Source organism: Neovison vison, chromosome 2, assembly GCF_020171115.1.
Source record: "Neovison vison isolate M4711 chromosome 2, ASM_NN_V1, whole genome shotgun sequence".
Lineage (NCBI taxonomy): Eukaryota > Metazoa > Chordata > Mammalia > Carnivora > Mustelidae > Neogale > Neogale vison.
This window is the reverse complement of record NC_058092.1, coordinates 210,330,057-210,343,991: the sequence shown is the minus strand read 5'-3', so window position 1 is coordinate 210,343,991 and position 13,935 is coordinate 210,330,057.

The window sequence follows — 13,935 nt, the reverse complement described above, 5'->3', positions numbered from 1 at the left end:
TAGGGCAGCAAGAGAGTACTGCTTTTTCTTAAAAGCGTGACTAATTTCGAATGTCCCCCACTGCTATCTCCACTAAATGCACTGGAATGTCTTTGAAAAGGAAGAAATTGTCCCCTTTTTTTTGCCAACTGGCTTGTGATGTGCCCATCCTCTCCTGAAGCCTGAGAAGGCAGAGAATGCCCAGTACACGGTCTTTCAGCCTGTACCCTTCACCTAAGGTGCCCTGGGGATGAGGGAGCCAGATGTGTATCATGAAATTACCCTTCTTATGAGTGTCCTTTTTCCAGTAGTCCCCACTTTTCTGTTGGGGCTGCAGGGTAAGAGGAGGTAAAGAAGGAAGTGACATCCGAGTGTATAGCCCTGGTGGGTGGTACAGGGATGGGAGGGAGGAGAGCCCCATAAAGACCCACTCCAGTCCCTCCAGATTCAAACCCACTTGTCCTGAGAGAGGCAGGAAGTGGCGAGAAGTCATGTATACATTGAGGAACCTCATCAGCACATCCTGTGTCTAAGCCCGTCCCCCACCATCTGCGCTCCCCACCCCCACCTCTACCCCCACTGTCTTTGACTTCTTTCATGCTTTGGACCTAACTTCCTGAGTATGGAGAGCCCATTCCAGCCTCATGCAGTAGATACAGTCAATGCAAGGGACAGTCCCCACTGCCTCAAAGCTACCACCTTCAGAAGGCTGAGTGTAGGGGATCAGCCAGAGGGAAGGCAAGAGGAAAGCTGTGCCAGACCAAGCTGTCAGTCTGGGTTTGAATGGGCTCTGCTGCCTTCCTACTGTGCACCCTCAGGGAAGTTGCTTGACTTTGCTGAGCCTTAGTTTCCTCATCAGTAAAATGGGGGTAACAGGGGTTTCGACCATTCAGAGTTGTCACAAAGATCAAATGAAGGCATTGGGCTAAAGGGCACGTCATTCATAACAAACATTCAGTGAGTACCCGCTGTTGCTTCTCTTGAAGAGGCTACTGCTGTGGGGAACAGGCCCACCTTCCCGGGGCCACAGAAGAAACATGTTCCTTCCATTAGTACTCCCTCCCGCTCTGCACCTTACTTCCGTTCCTCCCTCTCTTCTTTCTTTCATCTTTTTAAAGATTTTATTTGTTTATATGTGTATTATGTATTTACATATTTATTTATTTATTTGTGTATTTATTTGTTTATTTTAGAGCTTTAGAGAGCCCATGGCAGGAGCTGGGGGGAGCCAGGGTCAGAGTGGGGGTGGGCAGGGAGGGGGAAAGAATCTCAAGCAGACTTGCAATGAGCGTGAAGCCTGAGGCAGGGCTTGATTCCATGACCCTGAGATCTTGACTGGAGCTGAAACCAGGAGTCCGATGCCCAACCCAGGTGCCCCATCTCTGTCCTCTTTCTAAGAAAGCTGCCACTGGCCCCTGCAGAGAGCCCACCAGTGCCAGGCTTGTCCCAAAATCCTTTTGGAGTATTTCTTTCTCTTCCCCAGAGTGAGGCCTCTTCTCTTAAAATGAGTGCCCTGCTTCTCCAAGTGACTTTCCAGAAAGTTCTCTCTGCCCCTGACATCTCCATCAGAGAACGTGTCTGTGACCCTGGCACACTACTGTGCCTTGAGACAATCAGTCTGTGTTCGTGTTTGTTCCTTCTGAGAGCCCAGGGTTGTAGATGTCTGTGATTTAAGAGAGAATCTGGCTGAAAGCAAGTTTTCATTTGTTTGGGTTTTGTGGATGGTGGCGGTGTTTTCGTTTGTCTTGTTTTGCTTCACCACCACTGTTGCTGGAGAGAACGCTCCTTTTCAAAGACCAGGATAAGATCCTGTCCAAAAGGAAGACGCACAAGAGCAGGCAGTGTGAGTTCTTTCTCAAGAACACTGGCCCCGGGGTCAGGGCACAGTTGGGCGGAGAGCACAGGCTTCAGAGGCCCACACAGAGCCTACACCGCATTGAACACCACCACTCCACAACTACGTGACCTTCAGGGAGTCCCTTGGCCTCCTGTGCCTCGTCCGTAAGAAGGGATAATTGGTTCATTTGGGGGAACATGAGAACATGCAGATAAAGTCTTTAGCCCAGTGCCTGGCAGGCAGCAAGAAGTCAATAAATGCTAAGCTCTCATTATGACACATTCTAAAATTCAATCAGAACCTATGCTTAACGCAGCTGTCTTGGAATACATTGAAGAGGTCGGTGTCAGTCAGCTTGCCTCCTGGAAGTCACGTGTTCCACTCATCTGACGGTGAATGTCATAGTAAGCCCTTAGCAGAGGCAGGCACGCTCCCCCCATCACTTACATACCATCTTTAGGCGAGTGGTGCTTGGTCACCGAGGCAGCAGACCTTCTACTCCAGGATCATCTAGAACCCCACAGATGTCACTAAATAGACCTTTGTGGTCATCACAGATCCCCCCTCCAGGGACCACCTTTACAAGTTTTGTCATTCCGGCCTCTTGGTGGACTCCTGTCTGAGGCCATGGCTGCCCCTTATCATCATCACTTTGAAGTGAAGGGCCCACTGGTCATCTTCTCTGGCAAAGAAGGTGTGGGTATGAGGGTTAAGCAGGACTAACGCTGGCTGTGACCTTACCCCAGTGGGTGGCTAGGACCCTCTGGGCGTAGGGTGGGTGACAGCACCCTCAAACATTAGCCAGGAAGAGTGACAGCATCCCTCCCCTCTGGAAATGGCAGTGAGGGAAAGACAGCTGGACCCACCTGTATAGAGAAACACTCATTTTCCAGGGGTTCCAGATTAAACATCAAGAGAAATGATGGGTAGAGAGAAGCACAAGCCAATGACGAGAACCATGAAAAAAAAAAAAAGGCTATTCTCTACTGAGCCCTTTGTAAGCATTATAAGTGCCCTATTCCATTCAGCTCTCACAACCACCCTTTGAGGTGGATACTGTTACTGTTTCCACTGCACAGATGAGAACAAGGATGCTCAGAGAGGTCAGGTAACTTGCCCAAGGACACAGAACAAGGACAGGATAGCGAGGCTATTTGGACCCAGGTGTGTCTGCCTCCAGGCGTGGGGCTCCTAAACCCAGGCCCCTGCCTGAGCAACAACAGTGGAGGGCAGAGCTGTGGCTTGCCCAGTGTTCTTTCCCAGTGTAACCCTTTAGAACAACAACAAAAAATCTTCTGCAGCCTCCTAGTATCTAATCATATCTGCGTGGGCCTGCTGTGGTCAAAGAGGGTTAGTGGCTTAGGGCCTTGCTCTCTTCTCAGGGTCCCTAAGGACCTTTGAGCCCCATAGGACACAGACCAAAAACCTCTGCTGAGACTGGAGGAGCACAGACCTCGGCACTTCTGTTCTTTCTAGCAATGGGAAATTGTGGCTGTTGGCCTTACAGAGTCGGGAGGGTCGGACAAGCTGACACCTAGGAAGTACCTGCGGTGCTCCTCAGCCACCATAATTATTATCCTGATACGTCTTATGGGGAAATGAACATTAATTCAGAGAGGGCTGTCATGGGTGCCCCACTTCCTGGATCCTACGGTATCTTAATGGCCAAAGATATGATCAAATTAAAGACCTTGAGAAGAGCTTCTCCTGGATTATCTGGGTGAGCCCCAAATGCGGTCACGTACTTCCTTAAAAGAGAGGGGCAGAGGGTGTTTTGAGAGAGCAGGAGGCTGTGAGACCGTGGAGGCAGAGGCTGGAGTGAGGCGGCCACAGGTCAGGCGGCACCTGGAGCCACGGAAGCTGGAAGAGGCCAGGGAGAGATTGTCTCCCAGAACCTCCAGAAGGAATGCGGCCCCGCCCGAACCTGGATTTCAGACTTCACTGGCCTCCAATTCTAAGAGAGCAGACGTTCTCTTTGAAACCACCCGGTTTGTGGTAACTTGTTACGGCAGCCTGAGGAAACTAACAGAGGGGCTTGTGGCTCCAGCACAGCCTGGCGGGTCCCCAGTACCCATTGCGTACGTGGGAATCGTTCCACACAAAGACGGAGGAGTAGGGCACGAGCTGGACGCCTTGGACTGATACAGCAGAGCGACGCGCCTCCTTCTTGGAAGTGGGCAAGCAGGCTTGGTCAGGAGCCCTCTCGGCTCTTGGAAGGCCCTTCCAGCAGAACCTCCTGGTCGCTGGAGGTTCCCGCTCAGATTTCCTTTCCCTCCTGGGCCTCAGCTCCGGCAATCACAACGATGAGTCAGCTATTAGTACTACCCGGATTGTCATTTCGACAACAGGCCTGCATTTATCTGTGGAGTCCAATGATGGCGCCGACAGGAGCATTATTTCTGCTGTCACTGTCAAGCGTCATCACCATCCCCATCCAGGCCTGGAGGGGGCTCTCAAGGCGAGCAGGAATGCCTCCTGGATCCTGCTCCCACTAGAGCAGCTCCCCCTCCCCCAACTTCCCTGTGTTAACCTTCAACACGGGCCACCACGTGGGGCTTGGATGATCCATGGCCCAGCATGGGCTTCCATGTTTTCCTGCTGCAAAAATGTCCCTCCCAGGGTGATTCCACAGCAGCCAGCCCGTGGAGACTTCTCCGTGAGCACCACGTGGCATTGCTTTTTCACCCGCACCTCCGAGACTTGGCCAGACCCCCTCCCCCGCCCTCGTAGAGAAGCAGCCACTGTTTTTTGGCCACCATACCTGCTGAGGGCGCATCACGTGCTAGTTCTGCGCTCACTGGTATAATCTGGGAGAGCTGTGCCAAAAGGAATCCCTGGTCTAGTTAAAATAATATGTTAGTTCATGACTACGTGAGCACCACGTGGCATTGCTTTTTCACCGGCACCTCCGAGACTTGGCCAGACCCCCTCCCCCGCCCTCGTAGAGAAGCAGCCACTGTTTTTTGGCCACCATACCTGCTGAGGGCGCATCACGTGCTAGTTCTGCGCTCACTGGTATAATCTGGGAGAGCTGTGCCAAAAGGAATCCCTGGTCTAGTTAAAATAATATGTTAGTTCGTGACTAGAATAAGGGATTATTGTTGGGTGAGAGGAAACTAGAATTTGAAATCAGAGGAAACACATCCAAGGCTCAGCCCAACCCTTTCCATCTTTCCAGACATATGACAAACCTGCGGCCTTCGTGTTGCATTTAAAGGGGGAGAGGAGAGGAGTAATGACCCCTCCTAGATGGCTGAGAGGATTCAGTCATACCTATGGGTAAATCGGAAAGCATTTGGCAACTACCTGGTGTGTTTTGAGGCCTGAGATCAGGGCCAGGTTAGCCCAGCCTACACATTTTTCCACTACAGGACCGCTGTGGAGGCTGGCTTCCTTGCCATCTATTGAAGCTTCGAGTCCACAGAGACCTCCAGCCAGGCTCCTATCCCGTGTTGCCCCATCTCCCTTGTCATACATTGAATTTCAAAAGATGCTGGCTGGTTTTCTCTTATCTCTAAAAAAGAGCATTATGGTTTGAATCTCTTTCTGAAGGAACCAAATGCAGACATCAAAAGGAAAAGAAAAAAGCTCATGCCATCCCCAAGGACTGAGTGCTCACAGATGCCTAGGCTTGATCTGACCCTTTCCTGACCTGCATGTTGGGAACAGCTGGGCGGAGCTGTACAGGGCCGAGACCTGCTCACCCTGGGAAGGGGTGGTGGGCACCAGGAGGAGAGGAGAGGGTTAAGAGGGAAAGGTTAATGAAATGGATCACTGGTTCCTTGTCTCTGCTCTGAGCAGGACACTCACGTGGCTGAGCTGTGGGCTGGACCCAACTTAGTAGCCCAAAAGCATGAATGTCCCCTCGGAACAGAGGTCTACTTGGCAACAAGAGGAGAGCTAGGAAGGATGACGACAATGTGTCCACTATTCTCCGCCTTCAGAGAGGACGCATATCCACAAGTGTGGGAGAGTCCAGTGCATTGTGAATATATACACTCAATGTATAATACTTCCAGGTGTTTATACCATAGCTTGCTCTCTACCTGTTCAGCTGTAGCAATGTCGTTAGAAACCCCTAAATGGCAGAGATGATGCCCATCCGAATCCTTTCATGCTGGACTCAGCATGCCATGTGCCAGCAGACCCTTAGAGGACCTTGATGAGAATGGAAAGACTGAGTGGATCTCACAGTTTGGGGGACATAAAAACCTCCTGAGAGGTTGTTCATTTGAAATGGTGATTCCTAGACTCCTTTTTTGGACATCCTGACACAGCAGGTTTGGTTTGGGCTTAGGAATTTGTATTTTGGTTTTTTTTTTTTTAACTTAAATTCAATTAATTAACGTATTAGTAGTTTCAGGGGTTATGAATCATTAAGTTCATCAGTTGCATATCACACCCGGAGCTTATATCAAGTACCCTCCTTAATGCCCATCACCCAGTTACCCCATCCCCTTCCCCTTCCCCTCCGGCAACTCTCAGCTTGTTTCCTATGATTTAGAGTCTCTTAGGGTTTTCAACCTCTCTGGTTTTGTCTTGTTTTATTTTTCCCAAGTTTCTTTCTCTTAGTAACCAGAATCATGTTGTATGTATTGTTCTTTAATGTGCTTGTTGGAGATGTTCTCAGCCTAGCACCCTCCTTTTAAACATTATATATTCCATCAAATTAGTGTCAACTTTTTGGGTTGCTTCATTCTGCTGTTATAATTATGCCTACTTCTGTGCACAAACTTGAACACAGGGATGGGAATTTAAGGGGAAGAGTGTCATTTTGAGTCCTTGTTGATCTGAGGTGAAGGCATGTTGACTTGGCATTCAGCAAGTGGCTGGCTGTGCATGCTGACTTGGGAAGGAGGGTGGCTGGACTGTGGATTTGGGACCCACAGGCTGATGGCATCATGTGTGATGGGGATGTGGCTGGTTTTGCTCCTAGTCATGTATTCCTGTAACTTTTGTTTTTCTGGGAAACTCTCTCTCTCTCTCCTTCTATTCTGAATGAACGCCTTGCTGGATAGAGTATTCTTGGCTGCAGATTTTTTTCTTTTAGCACTTTGAATATATCATGCCACTTTCTTCTGGCCTGCAAAATTTCTGCTGAAAAACCCACTGATAACCTCATGGGGTTTCCCTTGTGTGTAACTGCTTTCCTCTCTCTTGCTGCTTTTAAAATTCTCTTTATCACTACTTTTGGCCATCTTATTTACTTTGTGTCTCAGTGCGGACCTTTTTGGGTTGGTTTTGTTGGGGGCTGTCTGTGCCTCCTTGATCTGGATTTCTCTTTCCTTCCCCAGATTCAGGAAGTTTTCGGCTGTTATTCCTTCAAATAAATCTTCTGCCTCCTTTCCTCTCTCTTCTCCTTCTGGGATCCCTATCATGCAACTCATGCTTGACAGTGTTGCTGAGTTCCCTGGGTCTGTTTTCATTTTGCGTTATTTTTTTTTCCCCCTCTCATCTGCTCAGCTTGATTACTTTCCATTACTCTGTCCTCCAGGTTGCTGATACGTTTTTCTACTTCCTCTTGTTTGCTATTTATTCCAGGTGGTCTAGTTTTAATTTTATTTAGTAAGTTCATTTTCTGTAATTGGTTCTTTTTTAGGTCTCCTATCTCTTCATGGAGGGTCTTGTGGAGGTCCTGCCTTCCTTTCTCAATTCTAGCAAGTATCTTTATGAACATTACTTTAAATTAACTGTCAGACCTATTGCTCATCTCCATTTTGTTTAGGTCTCTTGCTCTGATTTTGTTCCGCCCTTTCATTTGGGACATATTCCTCTGTCTCCTCATTTTGTCTATTGCTGTATCTGTTTCTGTGTGTTGGGAAATTCAGCTATGTAACCCACACTTGAAAGTAATGGCTTTGTGAAGAAGAGTTTGTATAGTACCCCACAGTGCAATGTCTCCTTTCATCAGAAAATGGTGTTTCAGGGATGTCTCCTACGTGTGTCACTAAAGGGGTGTCCTACTGTAGTGGCAGAGCTGTGTTTGCCTTCAGTCCAGCCTGCGATGGCTCTCTGCCTGCTGCAGGCAGCATCTGGTGCCTGTGGTGTTGCGGCTGCCTTGGGCTTGAGCTGCCTTGAACCAGGTGTTTTCCAAAGATGAAGTAGCACCAAACTGCAGGGCACTTTCCCTGTGTTGTCTTCTGAGAAGCTTTTATTGATGGGTGGGGCCTGCAGTCAGACTGGTGTGCGGTTATGTTCCCCTTTCCCTGGAGCAGGACTCACTTGGGAGGGGTGTTGGTCCTATCTGTTCTGTGTGCACACTGCCGGGCCTGTGGCATTGCTTTGATGGGATCTTGCCAAGAACATATGGTTGGGGGTGGATCCACTTTGCTTCGGCCTCTTGTCTCCATCCAGCTGTGGAAAATCTGTGCTGCCAATCTTCGGGTCACTTGCTGGGTTACTATTCCGACTGGGCTCTCTAGGTAGCTGTGCAAGGTGAGGCCAGGGCCCTCCTACTCTGCCATCTTTCCAGCAGCCCTAGGAATTTGTATTTTTAACAAGCTCCCAGGTGTTTCTGATCTAAATGGTTGCCAGGCTACTCTTCGAGGAATACTGATCCAGATCAGCCCTTCTCAAACTTGAACGTGCACATGAATCACCTGAGCATCTTGTTTAAATGCAGGTTCTGACTCAGAGATCTGGGGCCCAAGATTTTGCATTTTTTGCATGCTCCCAAATGTTGCTGGTGCCACCTGTTCCCACCCACACTTTGAGTAGCAAGGATCTTCCTTCTGCAATTACTGTGTGCCAGCTCTAGTGGGGCTTTACTCTAGATGGATTGTTCAAACATAAAGTATCTACATTACCTAATATCTTAGATTATAGTCATGTACCTTTTGTTTTTAATTAAAATAACTGTATTTTTAATTGCCATTCAGATAGGTAATTTTTATACTGCAAGCACTTTAAAGAATAACTACCTAGGTACATCTGGTACTTTCTTGCTAATACTTAACACACAACATTTTCTATCACTAAACTTTAAATGCACATTTGCTCCAACAGCCAGATTCTGATTAGTGTTAATGCATGGCTAAGGGAATTCAAGCCAGCTTGGCAACAAAGACCCCTCTGAATGAATGCCTTTCATTGTTGGCAGCTTTATTTTTTTTTTTAAAGCAAGACTCTCTTCTAGGACTGTTTTCTTCAAATCAAAATGAAGAGTTTAATTCATCAGTTAACACTCCATAGCAACTAGAAGGCTTTTGCTGCCTCCTCCAACTATTATTTCTCAAGACACAGCCAGGCAAGCCTCCATTAGCTGCAGCCTGAGAAACAAGTACAGGGAACTTGGTTTTCCCACTGGGATGATAGCAGGGCGAATAGGAAGTATTCGTAATAGGAAGTATGGGGTCTGGACAGAGTGTGTGGCGATCTAGGCAGGCAAAGGGGTAAGGGGCCACCATAGCATGGCCTGTGTATCCTGACCAGGCATGGGGCAGGTAAGGAGATTCCAACAGTGACTTAAATTAGAAATTCTAAGCAGATAGTCAAGGGAGATGCACCCAGCTAGAGTCTGGCCAGGACTCCGGTTGGACAGAGCCCGGGGCTGGAAGGACTGGACTCCTCTAAGCTGAACGAGGCCATCTCCACCCTCGCAGGAGCTGTGACCAACAGGAGCCTGCCTGGTCCTTGTCTTCACACAAAACCCTGCCCTTGGCCAGCCAAGACCTCTCTGCTCTCTTTCCCTCACCAGGGCCTGTGACCTGTACCTAGTCATCTGCGTCTTTCCTTCCTCATCCAGTGCAGGCAGCAGGCCAAGTTGCCTTAAAGCAGCTTCCTGCATACCTCGTGTCCAGTGAAGTGCTCAGCCCAAGCTTCCTCCTTGCTGGAGAAAACCACAGCCACTGTGACCAGACCTCAATGAATTCCTACCACCTCCCCTTCACCGGGCATTCCTGCAGCTTGATGGGCCCATCATTCAGCTCCTGTCAAATAGGGTAGAAGAGCTAGAGCTCCCTGGGGGCTGAGGCGGTGGCCTGTGCTGCAGACAGCAGCCGTATACGGGGTGTGTGCACGCACGTACACATGTATGCACGTGTGTGCACGCCCATGCAAAACCTATCGCTGGGTCACGGTTTATGGAGGTCGTCTTGTCTGACCTTGAGGTAGAGCCAATATCATGAACCCTGCTTTCTAGATGAGGAAACCGAATCCTAGAGAATGTAAACAGCTTCCTTTATTAGACATTATGTTAGGAACTAAGAGAACAAAATATAGTCCAGAACTCGGCGAACCAAAGTCTTCTGCGCTCAAGGCTACACAGGTAATAATCATAATAATTCATTCTTTCAAAAAAATTTATCGAGTTCCCATTGTACATCAGGCACTGAGTGTATATGGGAAAAGACAGACATGCTAATTAGTGTTTTTTGAGCTCTTGGCCCAGCACTGTATTAACAACTTGACGGGTATTCTCTTAATCCTCTGCACAACTCTGCGGCAGGCATGGCCAGGCTTCATGACTTGCCCAAGGACACCCACACCACTAGACAGTGGCAGAGCAGGGATATGCCCTCAGGTGGTCTGACTTCTGGGTCGTACTCCTCCCCATGGAGCTACACTGCCTCTCAGATGTTCTGTTCTAACCCAGGTCCGGTGCACCTTCTGCGGCCCCTGTGTTACAGCCACGGAGCCCGCCACTCACTCCCTAGAGAAGATGCTGCCCCCATCCTCACCCAGCCACTCCCAAGGGCCGCGGGGCAGGCAGCCCCCATTCCAGGTCTATGACTCCGATTACCTGCCCCCATCCTGAGCTCGGCTCCCTGAGACAGTGCTGCCTGCACTCCACCGCTGCCTGCGCCTTGCCCCCGACAGACTCCCTGACCCCTCTCCGGGCTGCCCTGCTGGGATGTCTCCACTCCAGGGGCAGAGTGTGTCTTCCCTGGCCCCTCAGCTCATCCTGTTCCCCCCACAAGTTGTCTTGACTTCAGCCCTGAGGTGGCTCACCCTGCATGCTCCTTTTATCACAGAAAATGGCCATGGATTAGCTCCTCAGTTGTTATTTTGGCTTCTTCCTGCTTCCTCAAGCTATGACTTCCACTCCCTCCTCTCCGCGACGAACCTCACTTCTTTTTCACCTAGGAGCGGACCAAGGTCTCTGGGCACCAGCTGTCCAGTCATTCTCTTCCACCTCACCCTGTCTTCTTACCCACCCTGCCCTCCTCTCCTCTCCTCTTAATTACAGGTGATCTGAGCTTAGATTGCTTGTACTTTGGACTCTGTCCTCCCCAGCCCCTACACGTCTTGCCCAGGTCCCTCCAAATCCATTGCCCTCCCGGGTCTTTTTGCCCTACCCACAGACCTGCCCAGGCCCCATAATGTGGTGAAACTGTCACTTCACTCTGTGTCCCCCGGCCAGGATTCTAGGCCTTCCTGAGCCCTTCTGGTCCCACAGAGCTGCCCATTCATGCTCTGCTGCCCCCAACCTAGCTCCTCTCTCCTCTCTAAGGAAACAGCTTCCTTGAAGGTCATGAGTGCCTTCCAAGTTACCAAATCCATTTGCTTGTTCCAGTCCTTGGTCTTACTTTAAAAAAAAAAAAAAAAAGATGTTATTTATTTATTTGAGAGAGAGAGAGAGAGAGCATGAGAGGGGAGAGGTCAGAGGGAGAAGAAGACTCCCCTCCAAGCAGGGAGCCCAACGTGGGACTCCAGGATCATGACGTGAACTGAAGGCAGTTGCTTAGCCAGCTGAGCCATCCAGGCTCCCCAAGCCTTTTGGACTTCTCGAGAGCATTTAGCACTCTCGGCCATGCCTCTCTCTTTAACCCTTTCTTTCTTGATTTCTGTGCCTTCTTGACTCTGCTCTGTCTTAGGAGTCACTTGCTTGCAAGGAACAAAAACCTAGTCAAAGTAGTTCAGGGGTTTTTGGAATAATTCGGGAGACTTCCCATTCTTCTGCACTGTCATTTCAGTCTCTCCTCTGGCCTGTCTTCATGTGCTCAACCACCAGACAATGCTCTTCAGAACGGTGCTATTGTAATGGCACATCCTGCCAGAATTCTCCAACAGCTCCCCCATTTTCCACCAGATAAAATCCAAGGTCTTAGTTTATGCACCACGATCTTAGCTGCCATGTACTTTCCAGTTCGCCTTCTACTCTTTTCCCTGATTGTCCAGCACACATGTCTGCGTCATCGAGTTAGTCTACCCTCTATTCTCTAAGCATATGTTTCTCCTTCATAGCTCACACTATTACTTTTGTAAATGCCCGATTCATATATCTTCTATAAAAATCCTGTCCAATGTGCCTTGTTAGCACAGTAGGTAGCACGTCAGTCTCATAAAAATCCTGTACTTCCTTCAGGTTCTGGATCAAATGTACCTCTCTATCAAGGCTTTACCCCAGGAGAAAGCTTGGGATTGGGCCGCTCCTTATTTGCCATATTAGACTGGAGGCTCTCTGAGCTGTGAATTTTATCATGGGCCATGCAGAGTACCCATCCTGGAAACAGAATCCCAGAAGGGTGGAATATAGTCATTGGAGAATGACTGGCTTATCTTTTTCACTCTTGCTTCCACAGGCTACTGGCCTTGCTATTCTGCCTCTAAATTGGCCCACCTCTGTAACCAAAAGAGAGACAGAGACAAAGGCTAATATCTTTTTATCTAAAACCTTCTAGGTAGTTATAGCACGAGGAAAGAACGTTTAACTAGACATCTAAAGTATTTGGGGACCAAGGAGTTAAGTGATTTGCCTGAACCCGTGGAAAGTTGATCACAGAAAGTTGGGCCAGAGCTCACCTTGTGTCCCCCCACCCCCCACACCAGGCTCCTCACTGCCAACCCTGTGTGCCCTCTCGCCTCCTTGCAGCTAACAATGGAGGAGCAGGCAGGAGGCCAAGAACTAGACCCATTTCCAGAACAGAGTGAGTCAGACAGTCACTCCACTTTTTGTGTTTACCTCTTTCTGGGGCTTCTGTAGGGGAGTGGAGAGACCTTGAGATAGATCTACAGGTCACAGGGATTCGACGGTGCCAGAGAATCATTGCCTTCCATCAGTAGGCCCTGGCAAGTCTGTCTCTAGAATGTACAGACCCAGATGAGTGACTGTCTGTCTGGAGACACATCCCTCATCCTTCCTGGCACTCCTCTCCCTGAAAATATGTAGCTCTTGAGACGCTGCTCTCGCTAGCTCTGGTGCTAGCTGAAGGCTGTCGACCACAGGCTCCCTGCTCCTGAGGATGGGCACGTGACTCAACCTGAACTAATCAGAGCCCTGTCCCGGGACCTCTCCCATCGGAACTGAAGGAAGAAAGCTTCTGCCATCTGTGCGTAAGCTGAGGGGCCAGGCTGAGAATGTTGCCACAGGTCAAGCCTTGTGGAGGAGGACGGTGTGAGAGAAGGAAGCCAATAGAGGAAAAGGAGAGGAGAAATGAAGTCTAGACAGACTTCCGGTCAGAACCCTTGTTCTGATCACCCCGAGGCCTGGCTGTACCCTTTCGGTTCTGGCAGTTTGACATCTGAGCATTAAACTCCTCAGTTAGTTCAGGTGGAGTGTTTGCCACTTGTAACCATAGAATCCTGATTAACACAGCCTCCATCTGTCACCTGGATCCCTCCTTTAATTATTTATGGGATTCCTGCCTCCCTGTCTTCCTCTTTTCTTGAGATAAACATGCAGTGAGGAATAGAGTCATGGTCATCACGAGCATCACCATCAATATCATCACCGTCATCATCATCAACAACAACAATGGCTGAGCACCTGCCTCTTCCTGGCATTGTCCTAGGTACCGTGGGGGAAAGAGCCACACACCATAGTCCTCTGCCTTCTGGGTGCTTCCATGCTCATCAAAATATAAGAAATTCCAAGGGCATATAAAGCACATGCTGAGCACAGATCTTTTTTAGAACAAGGTGTAAATCAATCAGTCGGCGTGGAGTTTTTACAGAACACAGACACTCATCACGACAGATTATCCTGACCTTTTGGTGCCAAACATCCTTTTCCTGAAAAACCATCCCCCACTTAGGACAAAAGGTTTTTGTCCTCTATCTTAGAGTTACCTTCTTCTTCTTTGCACTTATTTATGGGGTCTTCTCCGACCTGGATAGCTCCAAATTCAGGATCAAATTAATTTGTTTGTTCTCTGGGATGCCCTTTCCAGATGTACCCA